The sequence below is a fragment of the Sciurus carolinensis genome, chromosome 4 (assembly GCF_902686445.1).
Source record: "Sciurus carolinensis chromosome 4, mSciCar1.2, whole genome shotgun sequence".
Taxonomy (NCBI): Eukaryota; Metazoa; Chordata; class Mammalia; order Rodentia; family Sciuridae; genus Sciurus; species Sciurus carolinensis.
Genome location: NC_062216.1, coordinates 108842380 through 108853727, shown reverse-complemented (window position 1 = coordinate 108853727; position 11348 = coordinate 108842380). Strand labels below are relative to the sequence as shown.

The following is an 11348-nucleotide window of genomic DNA, read 5'->3' as shown; positions in this document are numbered from 1 at the left end:
AAAGTGAGTACCTAGTAGAAATAGGACTATGTACCGTGAGTACCTAGTAGAAATAGGACTTTAGGTTTTTTCCCCAAGCCCATTTTCATTTGCTATTGCTGGATTCTCTCACATCATCCCCAGAGCAAAATAAAGCATTTCCTGAGATGCTGCCTCTGAACTCATATTATGCAGTTTTCTTTATGAGCCATAGGCAAACATGGTCCCTTTGCTTGAAGAATTTATTCATCAATGTTATTTCTTCCCAAGTTGTGTTCTTTTATCTTTAGGAGATGAGGGATGTGTGTCTCTAGATGAGAATGGAAACCGCTGTGGACATTGTGGGCAAACCATTACTCATGAGTGAAAGTAAAACAATCATTTGGAAATACACTCTTCAGATACTTTCTTAACATCCACATATTCCTTGGTACAGTATTCACTTTGCCAATACAGAATCCAGAGAAAATGTTTCATGATCCAGGGAAAATAGGATTCAACCAATTCCAATCTGATACAATTTCTCCACTTTTATTAAAGGAGCAAGGAGCATAGGATGAGCCTGGAAAACTGAGGCCTACAGTATTAAACAGTTATCCTGAGCCAGAGGTAGACATCTGGGTGTCAGAGCAAGATAAATTGATCAAATCCTGGGTGTTGGTGGGGAAGTCCAGTTTAACAGTAAAACTGCAACCGCATTACAGCACATTGCTTTGATCTACTTCTTGTAAATATTCTTTTAAGTTTATCTTTTAACATTTTAGAAAATATTAGAAAACTAACTTCTCCTTATGACATGGATGGTAGGGAGGGGGATAAATCAACTCTTGATAGGTTAGTCTGTTGCCCTACTTCCTTCCAAAGAAACTTGCTTCCACCATGCTCAAATTACAGTCAATATTTATACCATCACCACCAAAAATATTTTTTCAAAATATCTCTCTATCCTTTCTCCTTGTTCAGTCAACTATTCCCATTCCAGTGGCTCTTCAAATGAATTGAGAATTCTGGTCTCTCGAATCCATCATGTTTGCATTATCTATGTTATTCATGCCTTCAGCTCTCCTCAGAACAACACAAGACCAAAATAAGCAGAAACAGAAACTTGACAGCCTGGGTCACAGGGGAGGAATGATCAATGCGGGCAGTGGGCTGATCTAATGACAGACATGGGGCATTTATCAAAGTTGTTATGGTGTCTCTACCAACAGTCAATGAAATTTGGATTCAATGGTCATCATAAAATAATATACTTGAAGTACAGAAGTAATACATTGAATAAGTTGGGAATAGATAGAGGGAGTTTTAATATTTTTCTTTCTTATACTCCAAGGGGAAGATCCTTATATTCACCATGCAAAACTGCAGTGCTCCCACTGAGTTCATCCTCCTTGGGCTGTCAGCTGATGCCCACATCCAAGCTGTACTCTTTGTGCTGTTCCTTGTGATTTACCTCCTGACCCTGACGGGGAACTTCATGATGGTGCTGGTGATGATGGCTGATGCTCACCTCCATTCACCCATGTACTTCTTCCTGGGTCACCTTTCTTTCCTGGATCTTGGTATTCATCAGTCTCTGTGCCCAAGATGCTGGAAAACCTCATGTCTAAGACAAAACAATCTCTGTGGAGGGCTGCCTAGCCCAGGCCTTCTTTGTGTTTGCCAATGGGGGCACTGAGGCCTGCCTGCTTGCAGTCATGGCCTATGACCGCTATGCTGCCATTTGCCACCCTCTGGCTCTATGGACGATAATGAGCAAACAGCTCTGTGAGGGGCTTGCATGGGGGTCATGGAGCCTGGCCCTCCTGAATGCACTCATCAATATCCTTTTGGCTATGAATTTGGACTTCTGTGAGTACAGAAACCATCCACCACTACATCTGTGAGCTCCTATTCTCTTCCATCTCTCCTGCTCTAATGTCCACAACCAATATCACCGTCATGCTCTGTTCTTCTCTCATGATTGGCCTTTGTAACCTTTCTCCTGATTTTATCCTCCTATGGCTACATTGTCTCCACCATACTAGCATCAGTTCCACTGCAGGCAGAAGCAAGGCCTTCTCCACCTGCTTCCTCTCATCTCACGGTAGTGCTCTTGTATTTTGGCGCTCAGCGTGTTTACGCTATCTCATGCCAGCCTCTGGTTCTCCCTTGGAGTTAATCTTTCTTTGCAGTACAGTGTAATTACTCCCATGCTGAATCCCCTCATCTATAGCCTGAAAACCAAGGAGGTGAAGACAGCTTGTAAGAAAAATGTTGGAAATATTGCCAGCATTGTAAGTAGTGGTCATAGACACCGGTGAAGAAGAAACCTGAGAAACTGAAACTAAGCTACATAGTTATTGAGCCACTTGCCATCAAGGCCTGATGCTGTATGAAAACACTGGGTTTTCTCCTCAGTAATGCCATCTGCCTTGGTTGCTTTAAGGTTAATCCTGCACAGAGACAAAGCATTGACTCAGCAGGACTCTCTTTTCATAAAATTACTTTAAAACATGTTGATTTGTTATTTACTTAGTAGTGGAATTGTGTAGTTTGTGCCTTGAATGCTTTATACTTTCTTTTATAACAGGACCTACTCTTCTTTTGGCAAAATTTCACCATTCCTTACCTATGCATCACTAGCACTGACAAATAGTGTCCTGACCTCTACTACAACAGGACTGATCACAGAAAATGGTGGGCCTGCTCATTCTCTTACATTCCTTTCACCCAGTGACTGGCCCAGGAGGTGTGGTAAATTAAATGCAAAAGTGGCTCAAATTCTCTGTCTTCCTTTGCAATGTGACTTTGCAGCTCTTCCCATGAGAGGTCTATTTCCTTGCCCTGTGAATCTGGGATGACCTGGGCTTTGCTTTGGCCAAAGAATGCCAGCTGAGCCTCAGATGGTCTAGCACATTTCCCCTCTCTCTTAGTTTCCTGCCTCTATTATGAGAACAAGCTGAGGCTAGACTGGAAGAAGATGAGAGACCAATTCACACTCACTTGAGTCCAGTGAGGGTTAGCAATGCTACTTACCCTACCCATAGAGGATTGCAGTAACATGAACAAACTGAGCCAAGATGAGAACTAACTAATCTGAGATTCACGAATAATAATAAATGTTTAGTAGTTCAAGTTACTTATTTTTGCATTAGTTCTTTAAGTGACATCATATTAGCAGATCGCCTGTACCATGATACAAGAGTTATCATAACACAAACTAGGAAAAAATGATTTTTTTTCTCCAGGGAATTTGTATATTGACCAGTGACAAACAAAAGCAGAAGGTGGTTGGAACTGAGACAATCTGAAGGCAGGGCCCTAGTGAGGACTGTCCTTGAATTTCTGTACTGAGATCAGAAGTGGTCATTTTCTTATCCACAATCAAGCATTTTAAAAGATGCTCATGTCAAGAATTCAGCTAAATGCTTCATAGATTATCCCATTTTCAAGTTCAACAAGCCTTAAAGGTATTACGTTTCAGATGGAGAAATAGAGATGTCAAGAGATGTAAAAACTGCCCAAGATCACAAAGAAAATAAATGTTAGACCCAGGATTTTAAGCCACAAATTCTAAATTGAGAAGCTAGGTTCTTAATCAGCATTTTGCTACACGTTGCACTTTTTTCTTAGCCTGTTAGTTGCCAACTATCCATTCTCAAAATATCCATTTTTGTCTAATGAGAACCAAGGTTAGATTCTCTTGAGGGCATAAAGATCCAAACTGATATTGAAATTGTTTGCTGTGACTGCTATAGTACCTTTTATCTCCCTCCCATTATATTATCTTACATTCTTTTCTTAAATTATTTTCTCAGAAAGTCAGAAAGTCAGAGTCAATTTCTATAGCTTAAGGCAAAAGAAAGTATTATATTCTTGAAATTAAGGAGAAAGCATAAGAGGTGACTACTTCATGGAAATGTGATGGCATTTTAATTCATTATTGTGACAGAATGAAACTAAAAGAATACTTCTAATTATATTCTGTAATGAGAAAGAAGCATCTTCTCATATGGAGTGGAAAAACACAACTTTATTGTATCATCTATGACCACCTACGGTTATGAGCATACTGAGAAGAATTGCTATTATTGACCAATTTATAGATAACACTGGAAACTTCAAGTAAGACAAACATGTCCCCAAATTCTGGCCTCAATGATAAGAATAAACCTCAAGGTTTTCCTTTTCCATGTGAAAATTTATCATATGGTGCTGATACAATACCCAAACAATACAGATTATTGAGTCCATGACTTGCAACAAGTTTGAATTCATTATGGTGCCTGCCTCTATGAATATTCAGAGAGGCATGAGGTAAGTGATGCAGTATAGCAGTTAGGTCTTACATATTTGGGGGATGAGCCAGGAAAGTGAAGGTCTGGAAGAGGGAATTGGAGGATCAGAGAGGTCACTATCCAGCTCTGTCCAGAACAGATGGACACTATCCAGAGCAGATGGACATCTTGAAGCTCTGCAAGGATATATGGAGTCACACACATCTGGCACCGGCTTACGACCTCAAAGGAGGAGCCCTCCAGAATCTGGGGAATAGTTGAAAGAATGAGTGTTCTGGCCAAGGATAGTACTCATAGAGTTGTGTTTTTATAATTTTTAACTATTTTGTGACTAATACATACATTTATATATTTACACATTTAACTAAATGTTAAATGAAATTATATAAGTGGCAAGGTCTTTTATTTTTTTTCTTTCATTATGGCTTTTCAATACTTTCTCTCACTCCCCATATACTTTATTCAAATCACCCATCATGGTAACTCATAAATGCTTCAGTGTATATCTTCAAGTTCTTTCAATCATACAGAATCACATATAGATGTATGCGAATATATGTGCATTTATTTATACAAATATATAGAATTTGCTGTCCCTGTGTTTTTCTAGAAAAGCATATAACAAACACAGTTTTAAATTTTGTCTTTCTCAACTATTCCATGAAGAATTGCTCCAAGTCAAATGCTGTATTTCTGCTTCATTCTTTTTTAATTGCTAGCATATTATTTTTATTATGGGAACATACAGTAATTTATTTGCTATTATCTCCTAGACAGGCAAGCATGTTTCTTCTAGTTTTGCCACCACAAAAAAATTCTCCAATAAACATTAAATATGCATTCTTATGTTTAGATTATTTTATAAGCTTCATTTCCATGATACCACTGTCAATTTTTGAATATTTTTGTTTTCTTTTAAATAAGCATCTCAGAGGCATAACTCACATATAATATAATCCACCAATTTTGAGTACAAAGGAATAATTTTTTAAAAAATTTTTAGTTGTTGATGGATGTGGGGTAAAAGGCACACTTATACATTGCTGGTGGAGTTGCAAATTGGTACAGCCACTCTGGAAAGTGGTATGGAGATTCTTCAGAAAACTTGGAATGGAACCTCCTTTTGACCCAGTTGTCCCACTTCTCGGTTTATACCCAAATGACTTAAAATCAGCATACTACAGTGGTGCAGCAACATCAATGTTTATGGCAGCTCAATTCACAATAGCTAGATTGTGGAACCAACTTATATGCCCTTCAGTAGATGAATGGATAAAGAAACTATGGTATATATACACGATGAAATATAATTCAGCCATAAAGAATACTAAAATTATGGCATTTGCAGGTAAATGATGGAATTGGAGAATATCATGCTAAGTGAGATAAGTCAATCCCAAAAAAACAAAGGCCAAATGTTTTCTCTGATAAGTGGATGCTGATACATAATTGGAGGCGGGTAAGAGAAGAATGGAGAAAATTTGGATTGTGTAGAGGGAAATGAGAGGGGGAGGGGGCAGGAGTAGGAAAGATAGTAGAATGAGACAAACACCATTACCCTATGTACATGTATGATTACATGAATGGATAATTTTTAACAAATTTAATGTAGTAGTCGTAACCACCACCACAATCATGATGCAGAACACTTCTATTGCAACCAAAACTTCACTCAAGTCTTTTTGCAATAGATCTCCTCCCACTCCAGGATCCTTGGCAACCACAGATCAACTCTGAATGACTGTGGTTTTTCCTCTCCTAGAATGTCATATAAATGGAATCATAATAAAGTCATCATTTGTGTCTGGTGTCTTTCCCTCATCATAGTGATGCTGATACATCCTGCCATGCATACATGATCACTTATCTGGGTAAATCCCAAGAGTAGAATTGCTGTGTCTTGTGGTAGGTATATGTTTAACTTTATAAGAAACTGCCTACCTGCTTTCCAAAGTGTCTGTAAAATTCTATTGCCACCAACAGTATAGAAAGATTCCTGTTGCTCTTCCAATTCTCACCAATGTTTGATATAGAAAATAATTGAAAATATTTTTAATTTTTAATTGTATAGTCTGCAACATTTGAGTGGGCATACAAAAATTTGTATTTAGAAACATCTTATGAAGAAAAGTCTAGGTCCAGATGCCCTTATGGTGAATTTTAACAAATATTTATGGAAAGAAATAATACTAACTGTAAACATATCTCCCAAAAGATAGAAGAGGAGGAATATTCCCAATTTACTTTCTAAGGTCCTCATACCAAAACCAAAAAAGACTCCAGGCAAATATCCTCATGAATACACATTCGGAATTTCATAACCGAACTTTATCAAGAGGAATCTAGCAATATTTAAATTGGTAATACTTCATGATAAAGATGGCTTACCCCAAGAATGCAAGTTTGCTTTAACATCCTAAAATGACACAACATAATTCATAATATTATTAGATCACAAATGAAAAGTATGTGATCATTTCAACAGATGCAGAAAGATTCTTAGATAATATTCAACTCATGCAGTTAAAAATAAAAGAACTCATCAAACTAGGATAATTTTTTAAATTAATTTTTATTTTGATAATTTTTATTTATTCTAATTAGTAGTAATTAATTTTTAATTAATATTTTATTTGTTCTAATTAGTTGTACATGACAGTAGAATACATTTATACATTTTAATAGATCATACATAGAGTGTAATTTCTCATTTTTCTGACTGTACATATTGTAGGATCACATCAATCATGCAGTCATATGTGTACATGAGGTAATAATGTCTGTTTCACTCTACTATCCTTCCTACCTCCATACCCCTTACCCTCCCTTTGCTCCTCTCTACCTAATATAAAGTAACTCTATTCTTCCCTATCCCCACCCCCATTGTGAATTAGCGTCCACGTATCAGAGAAAACATTCAGCCTTTGGTTTTTTGGGTTTGGCTTAGTTCGCTTAGCATGATATTCTCCAACTTCATCCATTTACCAGCAAATGCCATAATTTCATTCTTTAAAACTGAGTAGTGGGCTGGGGAGATAGCTCAGTTGGTAGAGTGCTTGTCTTGCAAGCACAAGGCCCTGGGTTGATCCCCAGGACCGCAAAACAAACAAACAAACAAAACCAAAAAAAACCTGAGTAGTATTCCATCTTAGAAGAGGGGGAACATTTTTAAATTGTAAGTGAGCATATACCAAAAAAATCTGGAATTACTATTATGTCTAAGGGGAAAAAAAAATCATTGAATGTTCTACCTCTTAGATGGAGAAGGAGGCAAGTATGTCTGCTTTCACTACAAATAATCAAGACCATAAGATGGTTTTAGCCAGTAAAATAGGGGAGCAGGGAAAGGGCATAAATTGGAAAGGAAAAAAAAAATAAAAGCTACATTTATTAATAGGTTAATGCAAAAAATTTTAAGGAATAACTTATAAAGAACTAGTAGAACTAATAAGTCGATTTTGCAGTCTCAAGGTAAAAGGTACAAGATATAGAAAACTAAATTGTATTTCTATATACTAGCACACAAACCGAAGTAGATCATTATATTCGATTTATTAGATGAAGCTACAGTGCTTTCCAGTCTAGACTAGGCAACTGCCTTCATTTTTATTTAGGGACATTCAGGTGAGTAAAAAGCAAATTCTTGATGTTACGATAATTTTTATTTCTCTAAACACCAGTGATATTTTTGCATATTTTCATTTTCCTGAACCATTTGGTATTATGCTCTCGTAACTTTCCCTTCCTTATCTTTTGCTAATTTTTCTTTTGAGCATTTGAAATTTTCCTTTTCTATATGTAAGTATTCTTGGAATATTTTATACATTATCTCTTTCCAATAAATTTGCTGGTAAATATTTTTTCCAGCTCTATTATTTCTGTTTTCTAGACTTATGGAATATTTCCACCATCCAAAATTTAAAATCATATATAACCAAATACACTTTTTATTACAGCATTCCAATCTAAATTTCCTAGTTTGGCTAAGAAGGTCTCCCTTACATTATCATTGTATAGTTTATAAGCATTCTTCTAACATCTTTTATTTTATTTTATTTATTTTTCTAACATCTTTTATATAAAGATAAGATAATTTAGAAATTATTTGGGTACATCGTATGAGATAAAAGTATACTGCTTTATGTTGTGGATATATTCCTCCTCTGACAGACACATTTATTAACAAGAGTTTTCCTTCTTCACAAAAAAGAAATATTTTTTGTCATCTGTGTGACATGGTTCAGGACCTCTGTCCAGGTTTACTATTTTATAACTTGTCCCTTTCTTTATAAAACGTCTTAGTTGTTCTAATAGCTGGTGAAAGAGATCTCAGCATGTGTTGTCACCTTTCCATGTCTGTTCTCAACAATCTATTATTCCATTTGAATATTAAGGTTTTCTTATAAAAATATGAAAAAATTAGGATCCCAGATGAACTTTAATCTGTTGTAAATACTTGAGAAAAATTGAGTTTAAGTCTTTTCAACCCAAACCAGAAATTGTTTCTCAATCTTTTCAGGTAGTTTTTACTGTCCTTTGAAGATATATTAACCTTTTTCATTAAAAATTTGTCTTTTAAGAATTTTGGAGTTTTGTCACCATTCTGAGGGTTTTCCTTTTTCTATGAATGAAACTTAAATAATTTTATTTTCTTAAAGATTTATTTGACAGATAACTTCTGAATTCCTATTTCTATGATATGAAAACCAATTTCTAATACAAAAAAAGTCATTGAATGTTGTGTACTCAATACAGCAGACACCACACTGACTTGTTCCAGATTCACTTTAATACCCTGCTAGAGTTCAAAGTCTAGAAAGTTAAAAAGAATGACCTCCTGACATGATTAGGTGTGATTAATTAGAGTATTTTATTTCTATAAATCTTGGCAGGGAGAGATGATTCTTTAGAAGCAATAACATCCTGATTCACCTTTTGCCTTCTAGATGGAGCAGGTGGTATTACAACGAAGACAGGTGTCCAGGACTCAGGCGATCAATAGTAGAAATGGCAGCTTCCTGAGTCATCAACTTCTTGCAGTGCATTAGCAGGATTTTCCCAACTGAGACAAAAGCCAATACATTCTCAGTGCAAGGATTTTCACCCTGGAATCTGAAAAGAGAGTCTCTTCTTTTAACACTTCTCACAATTATTATTTAACAAAATATTCACTTTTAAATAGATTTTTCTTAAAGTAGATTATATTATCCACAAGTAAACATTGATAGACACGCTATCCGCAACATGATATTCTTTTAAAGTCTTATTAGTCCATATGATTTTGTTTTTAGAGTCTTTTGAATTTTCTAGGCAAATAAACATATCAATATCACGTGTATTTTACTCTTGCTTTTCTGGTATTCATACAGTAATTTCATTTTTATTGCTGTGTTTAAAATTCGGTCACTCATAACAACAACTAAAAATGGCTATAAAAAAGAGGATGAGAAATAAGAGCATTAGAAGAGACTCTTACGTGGAGGAGAGAAATAGGAGTAGACTGTGGGTTTAGAAGAAAATGAGTCAATGGGGCCTTTTAATAAATGACAATAACGTGCTATTAACTAAGACATTTTGTTTAACTCAACGCTCTGTGTATGAGTTATAATTAAATCCACCACTCAATATATATTGTCAAATCAAATGTTGCATCAGAGCTGAAGAGGTAAGGAAGACTTTAAAGACTATTGTAATGCAGAAGAGAGACTGAACTCAACTCCACTGAAACAAGGCATGGGAATTTTTGAGCACTGATGTTAGTAGAAAAGTCCTGGAGGACATTATCAGGGAGGTCAATCAATGGGAGGTGTCCAGCACAATGAGTTATTTCTGAGTTTTCAGATGTTTTTCTCTGTGATTTGGCCATCTGTGCTTGCTAATTGGGATCTGTTTAAGTTAGGCTCCTATCCTCCCACAGAGACTGAGAGATAGGGATGGTTTCTCCTTTGATGTTTGCATTTCAAAGGGATGGTTTCCAGGTCCTTGAGAAAGACACTCCTGGGTTGTAAAACTGACAAGAGGCTAGGGGAATATTTACATGCATTTCAAAAAGGCAGAGAAATAATTTATCAATTTTCTTAAGTAAATGCTCTAACAAAACAGTGATCAATGGTCTGTACTCAACTGTTTCTTAAAGTTGAACTAAGAGGAATGTAAAGTCTTGGTCAATACATACATATAAGAACATTTCTAAGATAATGAGATCAAAACAAGTATCTAGCTGGACTCTAAGGAATTCAAAGCGTTTACTCAACTATCTCCTAGGCTTGCAGGCTCAGAGGTCCACCCATTGGGCCATATCCAGGTCTAGCTGCTTTTCTGAATGTTTCTGAGAAGTCTTTATTTGAATAACACCTGTGGGCAAAATATTTGCCCACAATGACAACAATGACAAGAGTGGGGAGAGAAAAAACTGCGAGATGTTATTTGAGATAGTCTAAACAATTGCTCACATATTAATATATTGAGAATCAGTGCTACTCAAAATTGTTTCTTTCCCTTCCTTCCTTCCTTCCTTCCTTCCTTCCTTCCTTCCTTCCTTCCTTCCTTCCTTCCTTCCTTCCTTTCTTTTTTTTTCTTTTCAGATCCAGAGTATCCAAAGCTTAGAAGAACCTAGAAAAGGTTTTGAGATCTTGGCCTGCAAGTTTCCTGGCACACTGCCTTGGCCTGTTTTCTGTTGCTCTATCAGACTATTTGAGACTTGATAATTTATAAAGGAAAGACATCGTAGGCTTACAGTTCTGGAGGCTGGGAAGTCCATAGCATGGTTTTGGCATCTGCTTGGCTTCTCATGCTGCTTCAACTCATGCAGGAAAGTGGAAGGGCAGGTGGGTGTGTGCAAAAGAGACAAAACAGGAGGAGCAACGTCCCTTTATAGCAAATCATTCTTGCAGTCGTTATGGGCTGATTTGAAAATTAAGCCAGGCTGGCCCCATTTTGTTCAGGCATCTCACCCTGTGTAAAATCGGCCCCCCTTTTCCTCAAGAGCCCACTCCCATAGAAGCTCACACCTCTACCCTCAACCACTTGCATCCTGACCACAACGTCTTTGAACTATGGAGCTAGTGCAAGCTTGCCTTCCTGAGTATG

The 11348-nt window shown here is 36.5% G+C and overlaps 1 long non-coding RNA gene and 1 pseudogene across 1 annotated transcript; one reads left to right on the top strand and one right to left on the bottom strand.

The window, feature by feature from the left end:
* Positions 1-1333: 1333 nt before the first annotated feature.
* On the top strand, positions 1334-2282 carry LOC124982869 (olfactory receptor 8S1-like; annotated as a pseudogene).
* Positions 2283-9156: 6874 nt separating this feature from the next.
* On the bottom strand, positions 9157-11122 carry LOC124982183 (uncharacterized). The gene is made up of 3 exons (XR_007108212.1): positions 10996-11122; positions 10514-10613; positions 9157-9371 (listed from the first exon to the last, which is right to left on the bottom strand). It is a non-coding gene; the product is annotated as an uncharacterized LOC124982183 (long non-coding RNA).
* Positions 11123-11348: the final 226 nt, after the last annotated feature.